General features: G+C 38.2%; 1 long non-coding RNA gene across 1 annotated transcript; it reads right to left on the bottom strand.

The window, feature by feature from the left end:
- Window positions 1-15,877: 15,877 nt before the first annotated feature.
- Window positions 15,878-18,854, bottom strand: LOC130553348 (uncharacterized). The gene is made up of 3 exons (XR_008962850.1): window positions 17,058-18,854; window positions 16,871-16,910; window positions 15,878-16,761 (listed from the first exon to the last, which is right to left on the bottom strand). It is a non-coding gene; the product is annotated as an uncharacterized LOC130553348 (long non-coding RNA).
- Between the last annotated feature and the right edge of the window lie 3,120 nt (window positions 18,855-21,974).

Raw genomic sequence — 21,974 nt, 5'->3', positions numbered from 1 at the left:
AGTATGTTTACACACACAAGGAATTTGACTTGGTGATAGGGGCTTAGTGCAGAAGAAAGTGTACACATGGTACAAACCTATTGCAAATATACATTAAGATAGAAAAAAATGAGAAATTAAATAAAAACAATAATGCACTATATACAAAAAGTGAAAAAATATAGACAAAAAACAACATAATTTTTTTAATGTACAGATGTGTTATTTACAGGTTTAACCTATTGTTTCTTACAATGTAAAGTTTCCAGATGCTGTGTGCAATGTGCAAGTGTGCAAGTGTGCAATGTGATGGGCAGTGGGTAGAAAGAGCTTTTAATTGTTCAGGCTGAGTATAGCCTGCGGAAAAACTTATGTCGTGTGGTGTGATGTCAACATTTTAAGCTAGCTAGATGGTGAGAGAAAATGGCACTATCCTACGGAAGCCGCTAGGTGTCACCGCGCTGCAACGGAACAAAAATCATGCAAACCAAAAAAACACCAGCAAATTCATAAAGCATCTTCATTAGTTTGGCGACACATTCCCTGCAAATTCTCGCAACACAAACAAATACAGAAACGCGCTGCAAATTCTCGCAACACAAACAAATACAGAAACGTGCTGCAAATTCTCGCAACACAAACAAATACAGAAACGCGCTGCAAATTCTCGCAACACAAACAAATACAGAAACGCGCTGCAAGTACCACAAACGACAATGGAAGTGTTTCCGGGGGACACGAAAACTGATGCTTGATAGCTTGGGGCTACAGGTCAACTGGGAAAAGAGCAAGCTCTCCCCCGTGCAGAGCATCTCCTTTCTCGGTATGGAGCGCGCTCAGTCGGTGTTGAACTGCCTGAAGCACTTCAGGCAGTCAGCGGTCCCCCTGAAACAATTTCAGAGGCTCCTGGGACACATGGCATCCTCGGCGGGGGTGGTCCCCCTCGGGTTGATGCACATGCGACCGCTCCAACACTGGCTACAGAGTCGGGTTCCCTGGAGAGCGTGGCACACTGGCAGCAGGCGTATGGTCATCACGCCTTTCTGCCGGCGCACCCTGACCCCCTGGTCCTCAATGACCTTTTTACGGACGGGAGTCCCCCTAGGGCAGGTTTCGAGGCACGTCGTGGTGACGACGGATGCCTCCCTGCAGGGTTGGGGTGCCGTGTGCAACGGGCACACAGTTTCGGGGCGGTGGACGGGCTCCCGCCTGCGTTGGCACATCAACTGCCTAGAGTTTTTGGCTGTGCTACTTGCACTGAGGAGGCTGCAGCCCCTTGTGCAGGGCAAGCACGTGCTGGTCTGGTCAGACAGCACAACTGCCGTAGCGTACATCAATCGCCAGGGTGGCATACGCTCATGGCAGCTAACACAACTCGCCCGACGCCTCCTCCTCTGGAGTCAGCAGGTGATCAGCTCCCTGCGAGCCACACACATCCCGGGCGACCTGAACCAGACAGCTGACGCGCTCTCTCGTCAGTCAACGCCTCGCGGAGAGTGGCGACTACATCCCCGTGCAGTCCGGCTCATATGGTAGCGGTTCGGCCAGGCACAGGTGGACCTGTTTGCCTCCCCGGACTCCACCCATTGCCCGCTTTGGTACTCCCTGACCGGCCTTCCCCCCAGTGAGCCTCATTGCACAGGTGCTGTGCAAGGTCAGGGAAGAGGAGCATCAAATGGTACTGGTTGCGCCCTACTGGCCCAATCTCACTTGGTTCTCAGAGCTGATGCTTCTGACGACAACTCCCCCCTGGGCGATTCCCCTGATGAAGGACCTTCTTTCACAGGGGAAGGGCACGTTGTGGCACCCGAGACCAGACCTCTGGAACCTCCATGTCTGGCTCCTGGACGGGACGAGGAGATCCTGAGTGGCCTACCCCCTGCGGTGGTTGAGACCATCACGCAGGCTAGGGCCCCTGCCAATAGGCGTCTGTACGCCTTGAAGTGGCACATCTTCTCGTCCTGGAGTTCTTCTCGAGGAGAAGACCCGCAGAGATGCTCGATCGGGTATGTGCTGTCCTTCCTACAAGAGAGACTTGAGAGTAACCTCTCCCCTTCCACACTGAAAGTGTATGTTGCCACTATTTCCGCACATCACAAGTCTCTAGGACAGCACGACCTGGTCATCAGGTTCCTTATGGGCGTGAGAAGGCTGAATCCGCCTGGTCCGCGCTCTGTACCCTCTTGGGACCTTGAAGTGGTCCTGGCGGGCCTCCAGAGGCCCCCCTTCGAGCCCCTGGGAGACGCCGCTCTTTCTCATCTGACGATGAAGACGGCTCTCCTGGTGGCGCTCGCCTCCATCAAGAGGGTAGGGGACCTACAAGCATTCTCTGTGTCCACAGAGTGCCTAGAATTCGGGCCTGGAGACTCTCACGTGATCCTGAGACCACGGCCTGGCTATGTGCCCAAAGTTCCCACCACTCCCTTTCGGGACCAGGTGGTGAACTTGCAGGCGCTCCCCACTGGGGAGAAAGACCCAACCCCATCCGTGTTGTGTCCAGTACGCACAATGCGCCTCTACTTGGACCGCACGCAGAGCTTCAGAAGCTCTGAGCAGCTCTTTGTCTGTTTTGGAGGTCAGCAGAAGGGGAGGGCTGTCTCCAAAGAGAGACTGACGCACTGGATCGTGGACGTTGTGTCCTTTATGCCACAATGCTGGCCGCCCACCACAGTGGTCGAGGGATGCTCTCAGGCTCCTCAGCCCAAAAGGTGAATGAATGAGCACGCCGGCTTCCTTTTATACCCGGATGTCCGGGGCGGAGTCCGGCATGCACATTTCATTCGGCAATTTCATTGGCCTTTTCCAAATAGTCAGAAGACGATTGGTTCTCAAGAGCGAACCACATCTGTCGGTTCGACACAATGTCTCGTTCCCTCCATCAGGGAACTGAGGTTACATACGTAATCAAGACATTTGTAAGTTTTGTTTAGTTTTCTGTTCTCCCAGTTTTTTCCCCCACGAGGGAAGTCTTTTGTTTCTAGTTTTGCATTTTAGTTACATTCCCGTGTTACCCCCCATAGTGGGCTTTTTGTTTTGTATGTTTTGTTTAATAAATCCGTGACCTGTTAACCCCTTCACCAATGCTGCCTGTGCTTGGGTTCTTCTCCCACCATTTCCTGACAGTTATTGCAGCAGCTCCAGTAGCGTAGAGCATAAAGTGCATGTAAATTACTTCATGTCGTTGCAGGCTCGAATCTGCCTTTTGCCGAACTTTACCCCCGTCACATATCAGATTGTAGGGCATTTGCTTTTAACAAAATTATGAAAATATTTGGAAATGTTTAGAAATCTTGTAAATAATAAGCACATTTTAGGTGTATGGTTAAGGTATAAGGGTTTATTTTCCCAAAACAGTTTACAACAATACTGAGGTGCAAATAGGCCTACCAAAACAAAAAAACTGCAGAATTCTGTGTGGCACTGTAATATGGTTTCCTGTTGAATAGACTTATCCCTCAAAACATAAAGCTTAAGTCAACCAATTATCAATCTGTTATCTAAAATAGCTCAGAGCTGCATCTCATAAATCTTAATTTATAGCAAGCAGATATAGACAGAGCACAACGCAGTTTTACAAATTCTGACAATAACAAACATGAACAGAAATTCAGAATTATAGAAATAAGCATCAAATGCAGCCCTACATAAACTGTGCCAAAATAAGCATGATTATCTATGATGATAGCCTATCTATAACAGTAAATATATTGTATGTATGAGGAAATAAAGAAAAATAGACAGCTCCACACGCATGGCAGATGCACGGTCGCCAGACGCTTTGGCAGACGTGCGTTCTCCAGGCGTGTCTGTAGATGTTTATTGCCTTAGACGTTTATGGCTGGCAGACGGCAGACGTAATCCACACGTTAGTTTCTAACGTGACGTCAACGTGACGTCTGTACACCTCATATTATTCACACCCCATAGTCTCTTTGTAGGAACGTCTGAACGTGCATCTGCCATGCCTCTGGTGAACGCGTGTCTGCCATGCGTCTGGAGAACGTGCGTGTGGAGCTGTCTATTTTTCTTATTTTAATTATGTACCATGCATTTGTTATCCCTGTAATAGATATAACTTTGTATTTAAAGTGTATTGTCATGTATGGTGATTATACAATCTCCCGAGAGGCAAATAAAATAAAAATTTAGCTGTTGTTTTAACAAACACTTCAAACAAAGGCTGCAGAGGACCACTTATTTTACTATTTGCACTCACTAAATAAATAGTGCAATAGGTAGAGATTATAACGTAAGTGAACAAAGTACACTCTTGTTATATAGCGTTTGTTTTGAGCAAAAGGGGAAAACAGTTGTATGTTAGAATATGTTAAAGAAAGTGATTAGAAAATTAAAGAAGCCAGTTTTTCATCCAAAATGTGATTTGCTGAAACATTTTAAAAGTGAAATTCAAGTACTTTTTAAGTACTTCATAATTATTTTCACCAACACATTAAAGCTCTATTTTATCCAAATTAAATGTTCTTTTGTGATGACAAAAATATATATTTTCCTTAGATGTAGACATATTTCAAAGGTTGTCCCCCTTTGTAAAACTAAAAGTTTTAAGATAATCTAACAGTAGATGGTAGCAGAGAACTTCATTGCTCATTATCAAAGTGCACTCCGTGATATACTTGTAGGACATTCCAGTAAGTCTTGTTCTTGTACATTAAGGGCTCAAAAGCATTAACAGTTTTTGAGATAAGCAATTTTTGACAGTATACATTTGCTTTTGAAATGAAGGCTTACGTATTTAAATGCATGTCAGATTTGCTTATGATAGTGTGTATTATATTGGAGGTTCTGCATCTTTGGAAAAGTTATATCCATAAGTCAAATGAAGGTATGAAAAAAACATAAATTTGAATGGCAAAACAAAAAATTGGGCTGGGCGAGCTGGGTCTGTTGGCCTCCGATATCCCGGTGGTATAAAGATCATCAGGCTTGGTTGGACCTGGTCTGTGTGCCTCATAGAGAGACAAAAAGCTGGTATTAGTGTAGTACAGAGCACACTTAGAACAGAGGATGTACAGTGTTATGTAATTGATGTAGGACAGTACTTTAGTTTATGTGCCATTTGTGTTTTGGGCTTACCATGTTAATCTATTAACAAGGCTAATTTACTCATAATGTCTGCAGGTTATCATATTAATCTATTCTCAAGTCTGTTGTACTGACGTTATGATGTTAGTTCACTTTGTAGCTTATTGTATTGTTGATCACCTGCTATAAATAAGAGCGGGTCTGTTTTTACACTTCTCTTGCTTGAAGACCTGATGACTGAATACTCCAGAGCTCTGTTTCATTTTGTTTATATGTTCCGGCTGAACAACTGAACGACGGAGCAGAAACTACCTCAGATGCACAACCACATTTAATAAATGATTATGCTATTATTATATTATGCTACAGTTTTGTGTTCGGATTGTGATCATTTAAAGTCAATAAATTATTGTTGTCATTAAAACATTAAAATGTAGCATGTCGTAGGAACCAACAACAGCACATACTGTACATTTACCTATATTTCTAATTATAACACAGCCACTTGAAATTCACTGGGTCATTTCTGGGTAACCAAATTTGGAAAATAATTTTTAAATATCATGAAAACAACTGCCAGTTGAGACAAAGAAATTGGAGAAAATACAAAGGGGGAAAAACAAATTTGTAAATAGTTGTTTTTATGTACCTGCAATAAGTAGTGTTTAGCTTTAAAAATATTCATTAGAAAATCAGAATGCCTGTAAAGATATAAGTTGTAAATGACTAGCATTTCACACAATAGTCAATGAAAATTTGGTTCCAAACAGCACCACAGCAAAACAATTCTAAGTAGAGTAGTTGTGTGGGTATTAAATATATTTTTGTGGCTTTGAAACAATAGGTTGAACATTAGCCCATCATGTAATCTCAACAGAACAGTGCTTTGGCGCCACCTACTGGTGGTTTTATTTTTATGTTTAGTGGTTTCATATGGCCTCCTTTCATTTCGGTATTGACCACTTGGTTTATATTAGCATGCTAGATTGCATATAATTATTTTTTATAAAATAGACATTGAAAACATAAGTAATGCATCCGGTCTATTCTAGACCTTACTTTTGATTTGTTATTGTATATTTCCTATCATGCTTGCACATAATTAATATTGTAAAATACATTAAAAGCTTTTTCTATTGTGAAACTAGTTTTTTCACAGCCCTAAATAGTATTTTCTTGATATTCTTCAATGATGTTAAAGATATAGGCCTATGTAATAGTTCTATCTACTGTTAAAAAATACTTCATCTAATTTAATAATAGCTTTAATGATCAAATCTTCTATCCCACACTGTTTGAACAGTGTGTCTCAAATAACACAAGCCCATCATAGGCTACAAGTAGCTGTACGTATATCTGTATAGCCTATGTGCTCTATTTAAAATACGCCCTTTTCACAATGACGTCACTTAACTTCCGCCTTTTTGCAAAGCAGTGTATCATAACATCCGTCTAGCAACAAACAAGAAGAAGAAGAAGAAGAAGAAGAAGAAGATGAAGAAGTTCCGTTTTGCCGTCGCGCTGGAATTTAACAACAGTGCGAAAAAAAACTGACAGAACACGTATTCAAGTACTTATCCTAGCACCTTCGCTAACACAAAAAGAAAACAAAACACTTACCTTCATAATCAAACAGGTACTGTTCAACGAAGAATTTGTATCCTTTCTCTAGCTTTGATCTTGTCGTTAGCAAAAATTTGTCTGCAAGACGTTGTACATCATCTAGACGTATTTGTGGCAGATGTGCAAGCCACTTGGTAAACTCCATTCTGAGGCGCTAGCGGAAGTAACTTCTTCTTCTTGAGTTTTACTGGCGGTTGGCAAATCAGCTTATAGGTGCATTACCGCCACCTTATGAACTGGAGTGCCAGCGGAAGTAATGATACACTGCTTCGCGGCAGAACGGAAGATGCGTGACGTCATGTGAAAAGGGCGTATTAGTCAAGGCAGACACGTTAGACAAACGAACGTTCTCCACGCGCACGCAGTCACGTCTTCGAGCTTGCTCAGGAAATAAACGATACAATTCGAGCGCCATAGTTACCCGCCGGCCCTGGGAATCGAACCGGCAACCTTCTGGTCAGGACTCAGGAGTCCGACTCTCTAACCATTACTGTGCGTTCAGACCGCCGCCGTCGATAGCGTCAAAGTGGCCGGAAGTCATTCATTTTCAATGTGAGCCGGCGGCGAGCAGACTGCACCTAAATATGTAGGCGTCCACTGTGTTTAATGTCACATTTTGTTACAGACATATTTTTGATTTGACTAGGTATCAATTATTATTTGGAAACAATACTTTATATTTCACACAAAAATCAGTTAGTGCATACTGTAAAAGGGGGTAGGTTGGATGTGAACATGACCTGGCTGGTGAGTGACTGAGGTCTATTGGATTGATTTTTCCTAAACTTTTCTCTATTTACGTACTGATGGTGATAGTTAACAACAGTCAAGAAACCTCAGAGGTGAATACAGTTTTAAGTGTGTAACACCGTGGCAACCCTTGATAATGCACATTCAAATCACACACACATCCATCCCCCGCGTACCAAATCATGGGTTTGGTGTTTATCCAACAACAGTGGCAAGGTGAGCCAAGCATTAATGATCTTGAGATTGTGTGTGTGTTTTTGAGAATTTATGTGTTTATTATAGAAATAAACACACAATTAGGACAATATAAGTAAATTACTCTGAGCGCACATGTCTAGTTTAAACGGGAACAACACGTTTTTCCAGCTGTGTGTATTTCTTTTCTCAGTAGAAAACTCTGCTTAGGTAAACTGTGACATTATTTCTGAAAAGTGACTGAAATGTAGAGAATTGGACAGGTTTTGGACCTTTAACCTGATTTGACAGGTGAATTGTAATAGTGCTCATATTAAGCTGAATATAGCCATGCCGATATTTTCCACTTGTTGATTAGATTGAATTAATAAAAAATTAAAAAACCTTTTCTGTTAAGATAATATTTTCTTCTTTTCTGTACTTCTGTACTTCAAACTAGACTTTGTACAAGGCTGCTTCTAAATGTGATAACAGTGAAACGTAATCCTTTGTTGCTGTGAATGATTAAGCAGCTTGTGTAAACCACTCTCTCCCTCTCTCCCTCCCTCTCTCCCTCCCTCTCTGTCTCTCCCTCCCTCCCTCTCTCTCTCCCTCTCCCTCTCCCTCCCTCCCTCCCTCTCTCTCTCTCCCTCCCTCTCTCTCTCTCTCTCTCTCTCTCTCTCTCTCTCTCTCTCTCTCTCTCTCTCTCTCTCTCTCTCTCTCTCTCTCTCTCTCTCTCTCTCTCTCTCTCTCTCTCTCTCTCTCCCCCCCTCTCCCTCTCTCCCTCCTCCCTCCCTCTCTCTCTCTCTCTCTCTCTCTTTGTCTCTCTCTGTCTTTCTTTGTCTCTCTCTGTCTTTCTTTCTTTCCTGCCCAGGTTTCATCTAATTATTCACTCTGGTTTTTTTAACTACACTTTTAATGATCATATTTTTTTCTCTGTATGTCATCGCTCTCTGCCGTACCATACACTATCTTGTGCCACCCCCCATCTATCAGTATCAGTTGGTGATTAAGTATTGATATCAGTCTCAAGTGTCTCATATGACACCAGCCTAGTGGCAGCACACGCATTCGCATTTCTATAGAATACTTCCTTAAAATAGAACTTGAATATTGAATTGTTATTTAGCAAAATAAGTCCAGGTAAAGGTTGAGTCAGATTCTGTTAATTGTTATGAGAGACTGTATAGCTACAATGTTCATACAGTACGTATGCACGCTGGTAAATTTGAACAAACTCTAAACAATTCTGTGTGGGTTCAGGGTTGATCATGCATTCTTTGGTTTAATTGATTTGGACACTTAAGCCACACTTAAAATGTAAGAATGTCATTGCATTTGAAAACTAACTGCCATCTTTTCCCAGAACTAATTTGACTTTTACTAGAAGTCAGGCCTCTGGTCCCATTTTTAGTGGATAGCAGTATGGTGTCAACCACCCTCAAGTTCATGCAGTTGTTTTGGTTTAATTGCCTAGTTTAGGATCTTTGAAATATTTAAAAGAGATTCATCAGGATACAAGTCTATGGGGTGGTTTCCCAGGGAATAGGTTTAGTCAGGACTGGGCTTTAGTAAAATTAGGGCATGTAGGTAGTTTTCACAAACATTCCTTACAAACAAACATTACTGGTGTGCATCTAGTGACACAACAATATGTTTTTCATTTTCTGCATTTCTCCATTTAACAGACACTCTTATCCACAATGATTTACAAATTAGAATAATAATATATTAATAATTATATTAGACATTATTAGATAATAATAATATTATTAATATGAATAATATTAGAATAGTAATGCAATTTATCCAAGGGAGAAAACAATACAAAAACAATGGGGGCTACTAGTTCTAAAGCAGAAATATTAGTTTGAGGAATCCCCCAGACAAGAGAACAGAATTGAAAAATGCAGTGGAGAGAGAGCATACATGCAAAGGAACAATAACTCTGCCTACAATTTAATAACAAACAGGATATGGAAAACCGGTGTGCATCAAAGCATGGGTTCAATTTCAATTTGCATATCAATACTATAGGCCACAGTATTTAAGAGATGTGTTCAATAATTTTGAATTATGCAATTGTACAGTATTAGTCTGTGATGGTTTGTGATATTAAATGGTATTGTTTTAGTAAACTGTAGACAAATGAAAGGTTAAAGATGCTTCCTTCTGAACAATTATTAAAGGACCCTTGTTTCTCAACCTGCTCCGCAATCTTCTGGATTAACAATGTACATCTCAAGAAATAATTAAAATTGACAGAAGGACTTCTTAGGAAATCTCCACCCTCTATTACGGTCATCCTCAAATGGCGGACCACAGGCGGATCCGGACCTTTGCTTCGTTCCATCCGGACCTCGAGACATATAGCCTAATAAACCATTAAAACATTTGACCATTTCAGTTGTTTAAAGGTGGGGTGATTGATTTGGAAAGGTGCTAACTTTAGCCTGCTAGCACTGAAATTATAATCCCACCCTCTATGCAATTCGCCATCCAAAGCCACGCCTCCTCCAAACACATGAATGTATTTCGTAAATCCACGTAACGAATTACAAACTAAATCCATTAAATTCTTCTCGAAGCATGTACATACCTGTCCAAAAGAAAGAGCAACCATGGTATCGTCTTTCAGACCCTTTGCCTGCCGGAGCTGTCGCCATCGTGTAAAAACTGAACCGATGTTAATTTGAGTTTTTCCTCTTTCATGATCCAGACGTTTACGTCCATTTACTTGTCGGTTCTGAAGGAATGTTTGATTCTTGCTGATTGTCCGCCATTCTCCCTACATTGACACAGCGGACGTGAGCGCCAGGGGCGATTCTAGGTTTTCAATATTAGGGGGGCTCAGCCTCCAATGAGGATATATATATATATATATATATATATATATATATATATATAGCCACACTCTAAGCACCACGTACCGTATACATTACTAAAATAAATAATTAAGAAAGAATATGCAGAAAAGCATAAAGACAAGTTATTGTTTTTCAAATGAATATCACATTAATCGGTCAATCTGCAACATTTATAATTCAAAGTGACAACAACAGCCACAAATCCATATAATAAATGTCACAATCAACTGCTGAATCATTATTTAGTAGGGATACTTGATATGTTTCCCTGCCATTCATTCTGATTAGCACGAGCTCTGTCACTCCTGTGCATGACTGTGTTCATCTGTTACATCTACAATATGTTTTAAATTAATAATAAAAATACTGAAGCGTCTGAAAAGTGACAAAGAGCTTCTAGGTACACTTTTGTTTCCTCGGAACTCAGAACAGTGAATAACACAGCCGCACCAGGCTGAACTACAGTAACGTAACTCTATCTGCCCGTCGACGTCTTTCCGGGGCTCTCAAAACTACCGTCAACTCTCTATAACTTAGGTGCAGAAAAAACAGCACATCATCATGAATGACACATTTCTGTGCGCTACAATATCATCATGATCGTTTTCTAAAGTATGCTGTCATTGGTGTGAAGTGCTTTCATTTTGCTGGAGGTAACGTAAACAACTAACGTTAGTTAACAAGGGGTGAACGCAGACAAAACTTTTTAAAAAGTGGATGGGAAAGGGTCTTGTATCGCTCCCGCATCATATTAAGCTGCATTTATAACAAAGAATGGCTAAAATGCAGATGCCATGTTAATGCACACACCTTGTAACGTTACTCTGCTTATGATGTTCACTCCAATGTGCTGCTGTGAACTGAAGAATGCGCTAAATAACGCAGCCTAACGCCGTTTTTATAATAAGAGTTTTAAAGGGGACTATAAAGCGATCTTGAATTCTTGTACAGATTACATTATTACTCACAATATTTTAGGGGGGCTAAGCTAGAACTTTAGGGGGCTTTAGCTCCCCTAAAAAGGGCCTAGCAATGCCACTGGTGAGCGCGCTGATGACGTATGATGTCTGCGTGAACAGGGTGCACAGTGGTGTGCAAAATACGTTGGCTGAAAATGTACACATGACCAGTCACAGCGTTCGGCCAGATCGTTTTGATTGGGCGAATGTTTTTTGGTCCTATGCCTTTCACAGACGATATATAATTATAAAAATATTATTCGACCACTATACTTCTTGATTGCTATCAGGATGTAAAGAGATTTCCAACCAACATGACAAAAAATGTTTCTGGACATGATCATCCACCCTGCCTTTAAATTGAGCAGCGCATTTACACAACAGAGAATTACATCACACGCGCTCTTCCGAACATTTATGTAATTAATCTTTTGCCGCTATATACTCTAATATCTTTAAGTGCGCTTAATTTGAACCCTTGCAGCTCCGCACGCGCTGCTTCTGTCCCGCTAAAGAGAGCAGCAGACACGTGCTTATTTTAACAACAGAATTGCAGACGCACAGAGCAGGTAAATTGACACAACAGTAAACAAAATGCAGGAATAGTAAAGTATTTGTATCTGTCAGCCTGTTTACTTTTTGCTACATGTCTCCAAACTTTCAATCAGATTTGTGATATTTTATGACAATAACGTTTTTGTCTACATTTAGCATTAGCAATATTGATCAGAAACATTTGTGACCCTGTGAAAACCCAGGCTAAAGTCTCATAATCTAATTATTAGATAACAAGCATCAAATATTAATTCCACTAAGATTTCAATCTTTGAAATGGTATTATTCAGTCAATATTATGAGGGGCGTTCAAGCCAAAATTCATTCTAGCACTCTCACACACTCACATTCTCCTTTCGCACACGTACATTTTTCCTCTCACACACTCACATTCTCCTTTCGCACAGATACATTTTTCCTCTCACACACTCACATTTTCCTTTCACGCACATACATATCTACTCTCACACTCACACATTTTAACGTGCACATTCTAACGTTTTTCTCTTATATTCATATATTTTTACACACACATTTATACATTTTGCTCTTATGTAAACGTATTCAAGGTATACATTTAGTATTAAAAATTATAAATGTATGTAAGAAGAAAATATATGTATGTCTGAAAAAAATATATGTAAGAGAAGAATGTATGTATGTGTGAGAGAGTATAGTGAAAACGGAAGGTGTATGATGGAAACGGAAGGCAGGTCATGCAGACGGCGCTTCCGTGTATCAAAGACGCCGTAAAATGCAGCGTTTTCTATAATATTAAAATCATCAGCGCCTTTTCTACACAGTCCAGCCCCTCCAATTAACAGAAAGACCTGTGTAGTACAATGTCGATCTGAATAATGTTTCCTGTTTTTAAATTTATTGCGAATCATGTTTAGACTTTCATTATGTGATATTTTTCCATTGGGCACGTTTTTCCTCCTTTTCATTTATCATAGGTGCACAAACGGCATCTTTTTGAGAGTGTGTACGTTCATAACTCTGTGTACGTTCATGTTTGTGAGGTTTCAGCCTCGTTGGCGCAGTGGACCACGTGCGCATCAGCAGCACAGTCTTGCTTTTAACGACAGGAGTTCGACTCCGCGGTCCGACCATATTCTTCGTTCCTTTTGAATTGTTTTATTGGGTCATGTTTTTAAATGTCGGAACACTACCCTCTTGCTGACAACTGACTAAATGACAAAGAAACGCTTATTAACAAGCCAACCGGTGTAAGGCCTTAATGCATGTAACAGCTGCGGGCTAAATAAATGTCTTTACGATCTGATGTGTGATGGGAAAAAGAGACAAAGGGGAGGTTCGGACTCACTTACACTTAAACAAAATCACTTACATAATACTGTTATGCATAAGTCCCAGACTAAAACTGAGATAAGTGAATGCGGCCTCGCCTGCCTCGTCAAAATAACCATCCCAAAATACAAAACGTTTTTAACTAACGTGATCGCTTAGCAGCCTCTATAAAAAGAAGGCGGTATTTGATATAGGCTATTGAAGCAGCGCGCCTCGGAGGAGAGTGTTTCTCCTCAGCCGGCCTCAACAGACTGAGAAACAAATCTTCATTTCGATACGATTTATTTTACTCAACAAAGCACATGTTTTTTCAATAAAGAAACTCAGCTCGATGTGGATGGAGCGTATTATAACCTAAATATCCAGTGCTTTTGTGTTGCACATAAGGTATACGTTCTGCACAGTTAGCCGACTGTGTGTGAACAATGTTTTTATTTCATTTCGAGTTTCGTTGTAATTGAGAATCCGTAAATGTGCATTAAACAGCCTAATCAATTGCCTTTTATTTTTGTTTGACAATTTAGCTTAAGATGGCTATACGTAGGCTATAGGCTATCCTTTTATCATGAAGGGAAAAACGTTTCGTTGTAATTGCACCTTTGCTGCTTGTTGTTCTGTGTTTACCAATAAATAAGTTATAAAAACAGGCCTATATTTTCCTTTAAAATGCCGTTTTTGTCATCTAAAAAAAATCTATATAATAATAATGTAAAAATAGTTTTTTTGTCAGCATTTCCCTTATTGTTTCTGTATGTGAACAGTCTCCATAATTTTTAGATTTTTGATCGTCAAACGCTTATAGCATTTTATACTGAATGCAGGCAGCATGTACAGTCTATATGTAAATAGAAAAACAAACACGTTCGTATGGGAAATAATTTTTAATCAATAAAAACATACTCACAACAGCCACCGTACAGTAAGCAGACTTAGCCCGCAGCTGTTACATGCATTAAGGCCTTACACCGGTTGGCTTGTTAATAAGAGTTTCTTTGTCATTTAATCAGTTGTCAGCAAGAGGGTAGTGTTCCGACATTTAAAAACATGACCCAATAAAACAATTCAAAAGGAACGAAGAATATGGTTGGACCGCGGAGTCGAACTCCTGTCGTTAAAAGCGAGACTGTGCTGCTGATGCGCACGCGGTCCACTGTGCCAACGAGGCTGAAACCTCACAAACATGAACGTACAGAGTCATGAACGTACACACTCTCATAAAGATGCCGTTTGTGCACCTATGATAAACGAAAAGGAGGAAAAACGTGCCCAATGGAAAAATATCACATAATGAAAGTCTAAACATGATTCGCAATAAATTTAAAAACAGGAAATGTTATTCAGATCGACATTCTACACAGGTCTTTCTGTTAATTGGAGGGGCTGGACTGTGTAGAAAAGGCACTGCTGATTTTAATATTATAGAAAACGCCGCATTTTATGGCGTCTTTGATACACGGAAGCGCCGTCTGCATGACCTGCCTTCCGTTTCCATCATACACCTTCCGTTTTCACTATACTCTCTCACACATACATACATTCTTCTCTTACATACATATATTTTTTTCAGACATACATATATTTTCTTCTTACATACTGTACATTTATAATTTTTAATACTAAATGTATACTTTGAATACGTTTACATAAGAGCAAAATGTATAAATGTGTGTGTAAAAATATATGAATATAAGAGAAAAACGTTAGAATGTGCGCGTTAAAATGTGTGAGTGTGAGAGTAGATATGTATGTGCGCGAAAGGAAAATGTGAGTGTGTGAGAGGAAAAATGTATGTGTGCGAAAGGAGAATGTGAGTGTGTGAGAGTGCTAGAATGAATTTTGGCTTGTGAGGCCCCTCATACCAATATTGAAGATATTGTTGTTATATTTTCACAGAATATTCTGTAGGATGATTTTATGTAGAAAACAGTAAAAAGACTTTTGCCGGTTTTCTCAAGTAGGTTCACATTTTATAAGGAACAACGTTCTAATTGGGAAATTGTTTAACTATAGAAGTAGTTCTGGTATGAATGGCATGGAAAGGCTAATTTAGTAATTCAATTTGTTTTCTGTTTATGATGAGAGCATTTTCATTCATTACATTTGCTGTTTGTGTGTTGTCAGTAGTTTTTTTAATTTACACATTTTAATTATCAGACTTCTATTAAGAGTGCATTCCCCTATAAAGCCACAGAGCTACATACATACATACAGTAGCCTACACTGTAAAAAAAAATATCGTAAAAAAACGGTCAAATCACTGGCAGCAGCGGCTGCCAAACAAAAACCATAAAATTAAGATGAAACTCCGTAAATCAAATAATGGAGAAAAACATTACATTTACGTAATTTTTCTTTAAATGTTTTACAGGGAAACACAGTTATTTCACAGACTTTTCCTTAATTATTACGATCAAACACCTTTAATAAAGTGACTGCACATAAGGTTTTACAGAAAAATACTGTTATTTTATGCTTTTTTTCTGAATTATAATGATAAACCTCTTTAAACTATGTGAAAGTACTAATGTTCTGCAGAAAAACACTGTTATTTTACAGTTTCTTTCCTGAATTTTTTCAGTCAAATACTTTTAATACAATAAATGCTCTGTAACTTTACAGATATTGGCCATGAATTACTAGTCAGATACTGTCAATAAAATGAAAAACACATGTTTAGCATTGTAGAATAACATTTTATTTAGGTAAACATATTAATCATATGAACACAATCACCATAATTTGTAAATGTACACTCGAAATACACAATGATTGACTTCTTTACAGTACAGAATTACAGTATATGCTTTAAACAAATGTTGAATATAATAAATAAATAAAAAGTACATCCCCATACAATACATTCATCAAATTCTTATAAAACAAACTTTTAATCCTGGAGAAATACAACAGTTTCAAGTGGTGTTGAAAACATTTACACAGGGTCACAAAAAGGTATCGGAGGAAGTTTTGATAGTATATTTGGACAAACATCAAACTGTCAGAATAAGTAAATCATACCATAAGTAAAAACATACCACAAAAAAGTAAATGAGTCTGTGGCAAATATGCAATGTAGTAACGTTAGATAAAGGACTGAATCTGCCATCATTATACATTACGGCAATGTGAATACAGAGTATATTGTTAGAAAACAAGTTACAATGCTAACTTAAATGTAAGTCTTATAACTTCCATCATTAAATCAGCAAAACAAGTCACCAGTTTTAAGGAATGGACAATTTTTCTTTCACAAATGATGTAAATGTTTAACTGTACGTGATTGTTATTGTAAGAGTTAGAAAATAAAAAGTCCCTTATTTTGTTATGTTTTAACCCAAGAAATACGTAACCCAAACGGTTACAGTTACATTATAACAGTATTAAGCATACATAATATTACACAATTGTTAATAACAACATAATACAAATACTCAGGTCGAATGTTTAAACACTTACTACCGATGGAGTTTGGGTGCCTGGGCAGCTTTTCTTCCCTTCATCTAAAAAACGAGAGCAAATGTTTTATCATTAACAGTTATTGTTGAAATTAGTGTTTAAAATGGAATGCAAAAGAAAGTCAGAAAGAAATCTAACGTTACACATACTTACCAGGTGTGTGTACTGCCCAGGCAAATCTTATCATATATTTCTGTGTATTTAAAGAAAAACACGTGTGAGAAGAGGAAGATTACTTAAGCTCAATATTATGTAGAATGTTATAGCATTGAAGTTAGTGCTAATATCGCTAATCACGATTAGCATCACACTAGACGAAAATACAAAAACAAGTTTTTACCTTCTGCTGGTAAAGCTGTTAATGCGTGTGATTATTCTCCAGCAGCCTGCAACTTCCACACGACTTCGTGTCTTCAGCGCTGTTTACATATAACTGGACCATCAATACTACTGAAACTAACTGACAGACATCAATTCCTCGCGTATGTTCAAATGAACCAGTGAAGGGCGCGAACAGCTTTAATTGGCTAGTTTCCTGAATGACAGTAAGTTTACCCAATCGTGCTCAAAGCAGCACGGGGAGTCAACCAATGACATCTGTTTACCAATAGCACGTGTAGTAACAACAGCTATAGTTAAGATAGGTTGTTTTTAAAAGAAAATAAACGTGTTTAGTTTTATTTGAATGTTGCTATATATTTAATTGGTCAGATGTTTTCATTGCAGTATATGAATAAAATTAACTAATGTATGGTACAAGTTTAATGAATACACACGTTTGGTGCTTGGAAGTGGTTTCTAAAAAACAGGCACACAAATATAAAATGTTTCAGTGCCATTACATGAAACAAAATTAGGGCTGACGACAATCAACAAAAATGCAGCCACTACTTTTACAAAATAGCAAAAGAGCAAACAAGATGCTTATGACATACTGCAGGCCTATATGAAAAGATCATTACTAAATGTATTAACATTATGGTAACTTACAGCTCGATGTATTGTCCTAGAATGATCCTCTTGAATTTGAACAAATCTGTTAAGCCTCTGGCCACATTCTCCAAAGTTCTATACTGATTACGTTTGTTTTCATATGTTTCTTTAACTGCAGTTTTAAATCAGTCCATTCTCCTGTCTTTAAGGTTTTTCTCTCTGAGCTAACCAGGTTTAATGTATGGACTGTAGTGGTTAGGCCATAGCCATTCATGATATGAGAAAAAATGAATTTATTAATGATTATCATTAATCATGTTTTTGTTGGCTAGACTATTGCAACTTTTGTCATGTTTACTGCCATGTGCTTTCTCTCCCTGTTGAAAAAAACAGCCTTATGCTACTGTAGTTAGGTATGTTTTGAAGCATGGTAGCTGGTTTGAGCTGGTCATGTGCGGGGCCCGGTTGCATAAAGCAGCTTAATTTTTTCCCTTAAGTATGACACTTTAGAGGTGATTTCCCTTTACCGAAGACAATAGGAGAATAACTTTAGTAAAACTTAAGGTATACTTAAGGACACACTTAAGGCAAAATTACACTTAAGGTGCTTTATGCAACCGGCTGGTTCTCAGCTTAAACCAGCTACCATGCTTCAAAACATACCTAACCAGCATATGCTGTTTTTTTCAACGGGGCTGTCATATCACTTTCAGGAAACATGAAAGTTCCAACCTCAAGAGTAGTGCAGCTTTGTAATTTTGACTGTGTATTGTTTAAATGTACTGTAGCCTAACTAAACAGTTTGCTAAAAAATTTAACGTAAAAATATGCATATACACTAATAAAAAAACTAAGATCTGACTTAAAAATATGGAAGAAAACCGTTAAATTATTTGTACAGAAATAAACCTTTATATAATGAGCAACAAATTTAATTACAGAAAATTATCATAATTTTACATAAATTTGTATGTTACTTAAGAAAGCAGTAAAAATACTGTATAAATATTACAGTATTTTTTCTCTACAAAAACAAGAAAAACATGTAATTTGTCATTATTGTCTTAACACGTAAAATAATATGTGGGTTATTAATTAACAGATAATTGTCTGTAATTTTAATGAAATTTGTATACAATTTAAAAAAAAGAAAAAATTACAGTAAAATATTAAGGTTTTTTCCTGTTAAAATACAATCTTTTTTTACAGTGTACATACTGTGTGGTTATAAAAATATATTTTATATATCTATCCAACTGGGCTAAATTGATTAAATATTTATTTATTTAAAAAATATTGTCCGGACCTCCGTTTGGAGGAAAATATAAAGTTCCTCTTGGAACTTTAATTGAATACCCCTGCTCTAGTACATAGATGACTCATCTAGTTAGATAACTGGGATTAGGCAAGCACCTGAGATAACTAACAGAACATAATACACCTTGAAATCACTTGATATGAAAGACAATTTAAAAAAATGAAGATTTATCTGAACCAAACTGGTAAACTAATTAACATAGTTTTATAGTGGTTGTTTTGATTATTGTTATATTATTAATTTAATAGCAACATTTCAGTATTTATTATGTTTTCATATTGTATTATATATCATATTGTAATGTAAATTTGTGACTATTCTCATTTAATCATTCAATCCAACAACAAGTTTCTGTGACTCTGTATGTCAGGAGGAGGCATTTCCCCACACCCTGCCCTATGCTGCCTCAGTTACTCAATTTATCTTTCTTTCTGGGTGGTGTTCAAGAAGAGATGTTTGTTTAACATGATTAAGGAAATTTGTGTTTGGATGGATCCAGCAGAAGAATGGTTACAAATGGATCGTCAGCATGCACTAAACAAACAAAAATCTAGAAAGGGATCAAGAGAATTTACACTGTTTTACTTTGTAGACGTTAATGTGATAATCCCTGGAATTTTTTTTGATGTAATCTCTTTTTGAACCAATACCCATATTAGGTGTATTTCCAGTACACAAACTCTAGTATATTGGTCAAGAAACATAACTACAGTAATATTTTATGTGTCACTGAACACAATTACCCAAATTTACTTTTTGATGAACTGTATACACATAATAATAAGATGATTTGTACCTGATTACAATTATTTGTACCTGAAGTTATAAAAAGAAAACTATAACACGTTCACCAAACTAATCTGACCAAGGTGCTTTATTTGAAGTTATACACTGCAAAAAATGACTTTCTTACTTAGTCTTTTTTTCTTGTTTTCCAGTGAAAATGTCTACAAATTCTTGAATCAAGATGCATTTTCTTGATGAGCAAAATGACCTAAGAAAATAAGTCTTGTTTTTAGTAAAAAAAAATGAAATTTCAGTGAATTTGTGCTTAAAACAAGCAAAAAAATCTGCCAATGGGGTAAGAAAAATAAACTTGAATTGAGTGACTAAGAAAAAGGTCAACCTTAATTCAAGATTATTTTTCTTACCCCATTGGCAGATTTTTTTGCTTGTTTTAAGCACAAATTCACTGAAATTTCATTTTTTTTACTAAAAACAAGACTTATTTTCTTAGGTCATTTTGCTCATCAAGAAAATGCATCTTGATTCAAGAATTTGTAGACATTTTCACTGGAAAACAAGAAAAAAAGACTAAGTAAGAAAGTCATTTTTTGCAGTGTAGAATTCATGTTTTTGCATTTGTAAGTAAAACATGTTAAATGTGTTTAAATGTGTAAAGAAACTTTTTAAGAGGCAACATTTTGGAGAGAAAGCAACACTCTTAAAAATAAAGAAAAGGTTCTTCACAGTGATGCAATAGAAGAACCATCTTTGGTTCCACAAATTCAGTCAACCATCTCTTTCTTAACTTTTAATAATCTGAAGGTTCTTCGGATGTTAAAGGTTGTTTATGGAAACATTTTGAGAAAAAAAGGTTGTTCTATGGCATCGTGAAGCACCTTTATTTTTAAGAGTGAAGCCAGTCTTCTGAAAAAATAATAATTGGCCACATTTTAAATATATGGGGAAATTTTAGCCTATCACTTTTGGTGCCAATTTCACCCTGAGCCATAATTGGGTATTTATTAGGGGTGGAACGGTTCATGTATTCGTCCCGAACTGTCACGGCAGGCGTCACGGTCCGGTTCATATACTCTGACGACGAATACAGTCAGTCACAGGCGCACAGAAGGGGGCACGCATGATAATGCAACACTAACTGTCACAACAGGGAAAAGCAGAAGAAGAGATCTGCTATACATCAGCTGTGTTCCAATTCGGGGGCTACAACCTTCTGAGGTCGCGGACTTAAAAAAGGACTTATTTTTCAAAGCACGCAGCCCGAAAAGTCCAAGAACCGATCTGAAATGAGACGGTCTAGACTCGCGGAGGATTTCCTAATTGCGTGATTTGCGTCACCTGCTGCTCCTGTTGTGTGGTGCCAGCAGGACACAGCAGAGACGTTTCTGACCTTTTTAAACAAATACGGAGCCAGAAAAATTATATTTTATTTTCGAGAATATGTAGATTAAAACAGCCCAACAGTATATTAAATTAACCAAATTCAAAAAACACAATAATGCACCAATAATGTTAATTAACAACATCATATATAATATTAAAACACTAAAATTGACCGTTTTTGTGAATTACATACTTTTATTTAACTAAAGTTTTGATAGATTATGAAAAAAATTCAAGCCGTTACAGGCGCGCAATGAATGTCGGGATAGCCAAAGCTGTGAAGGATACATTTGTTGTATCCTTAAAAACCTGCGGAAATAAGGTCGCATTTTGGGGCTGCTTTTGAAGCAACCTTTGAATCGGGACAGGCTTACCAGCCTTCAGTCGCGCTGCTGCGACGCAATTGGGCTTAAAATGCAACCTTCAAAGCACGCAGCCCCCGAATTGGGCCACAGCCAATGGCTAGTTCAGACAGCACGCAAGAGCTCGAAGACCCGCCTGCTTGTTTTAAATCCGTAGTGTGGGAAAGTTTCGGGTTTCCTGTGAAGCACGAGTCGTCGACAGGACGACGACGGTGTCTCGGCGTTGTAAGGCAGCTGTGAGTTGAATTACGACCAATATGCTAACGGTCCGTGTATCATCTGATCATTTGATTTGATTATTCCATTCAATATAACAAACGGAAAAATAAAAAAACAGTCGATATTTCGCTTTTCTGTATGCACAAAAATAAAATAACGATGTTTTTCTTCTTATTTCAGCTTGAAACGGGAAATCCAATAAATAAACAAAACAAAACGAAATAACGACCCTAATAACTGTTTTTCTCATTTTTGGGTAATTTTGCACGGATTTCTGCGCGCGACAGCGCGCCTGAGC

Source organism: Triplophysa rosa, linkage group LG4, assembly GCF_024868665.1.
Source record: "Triplophysa rosa linkage group LG4, Trosa_1v2, whole genome shotgun sequence".
Taxonomy (NCBI): domain Eukaryota; kingdom Metazoa; phylum Chordata; class Actinopteri; order Cypriniformes; family Nemacheilidae; genus Triplophysa; species Triplophysa rosa.
Note: the sequence above shows the minus strand (reverse complement) of the source record. Positions and strands in the feature narration are given on the sequence as shown.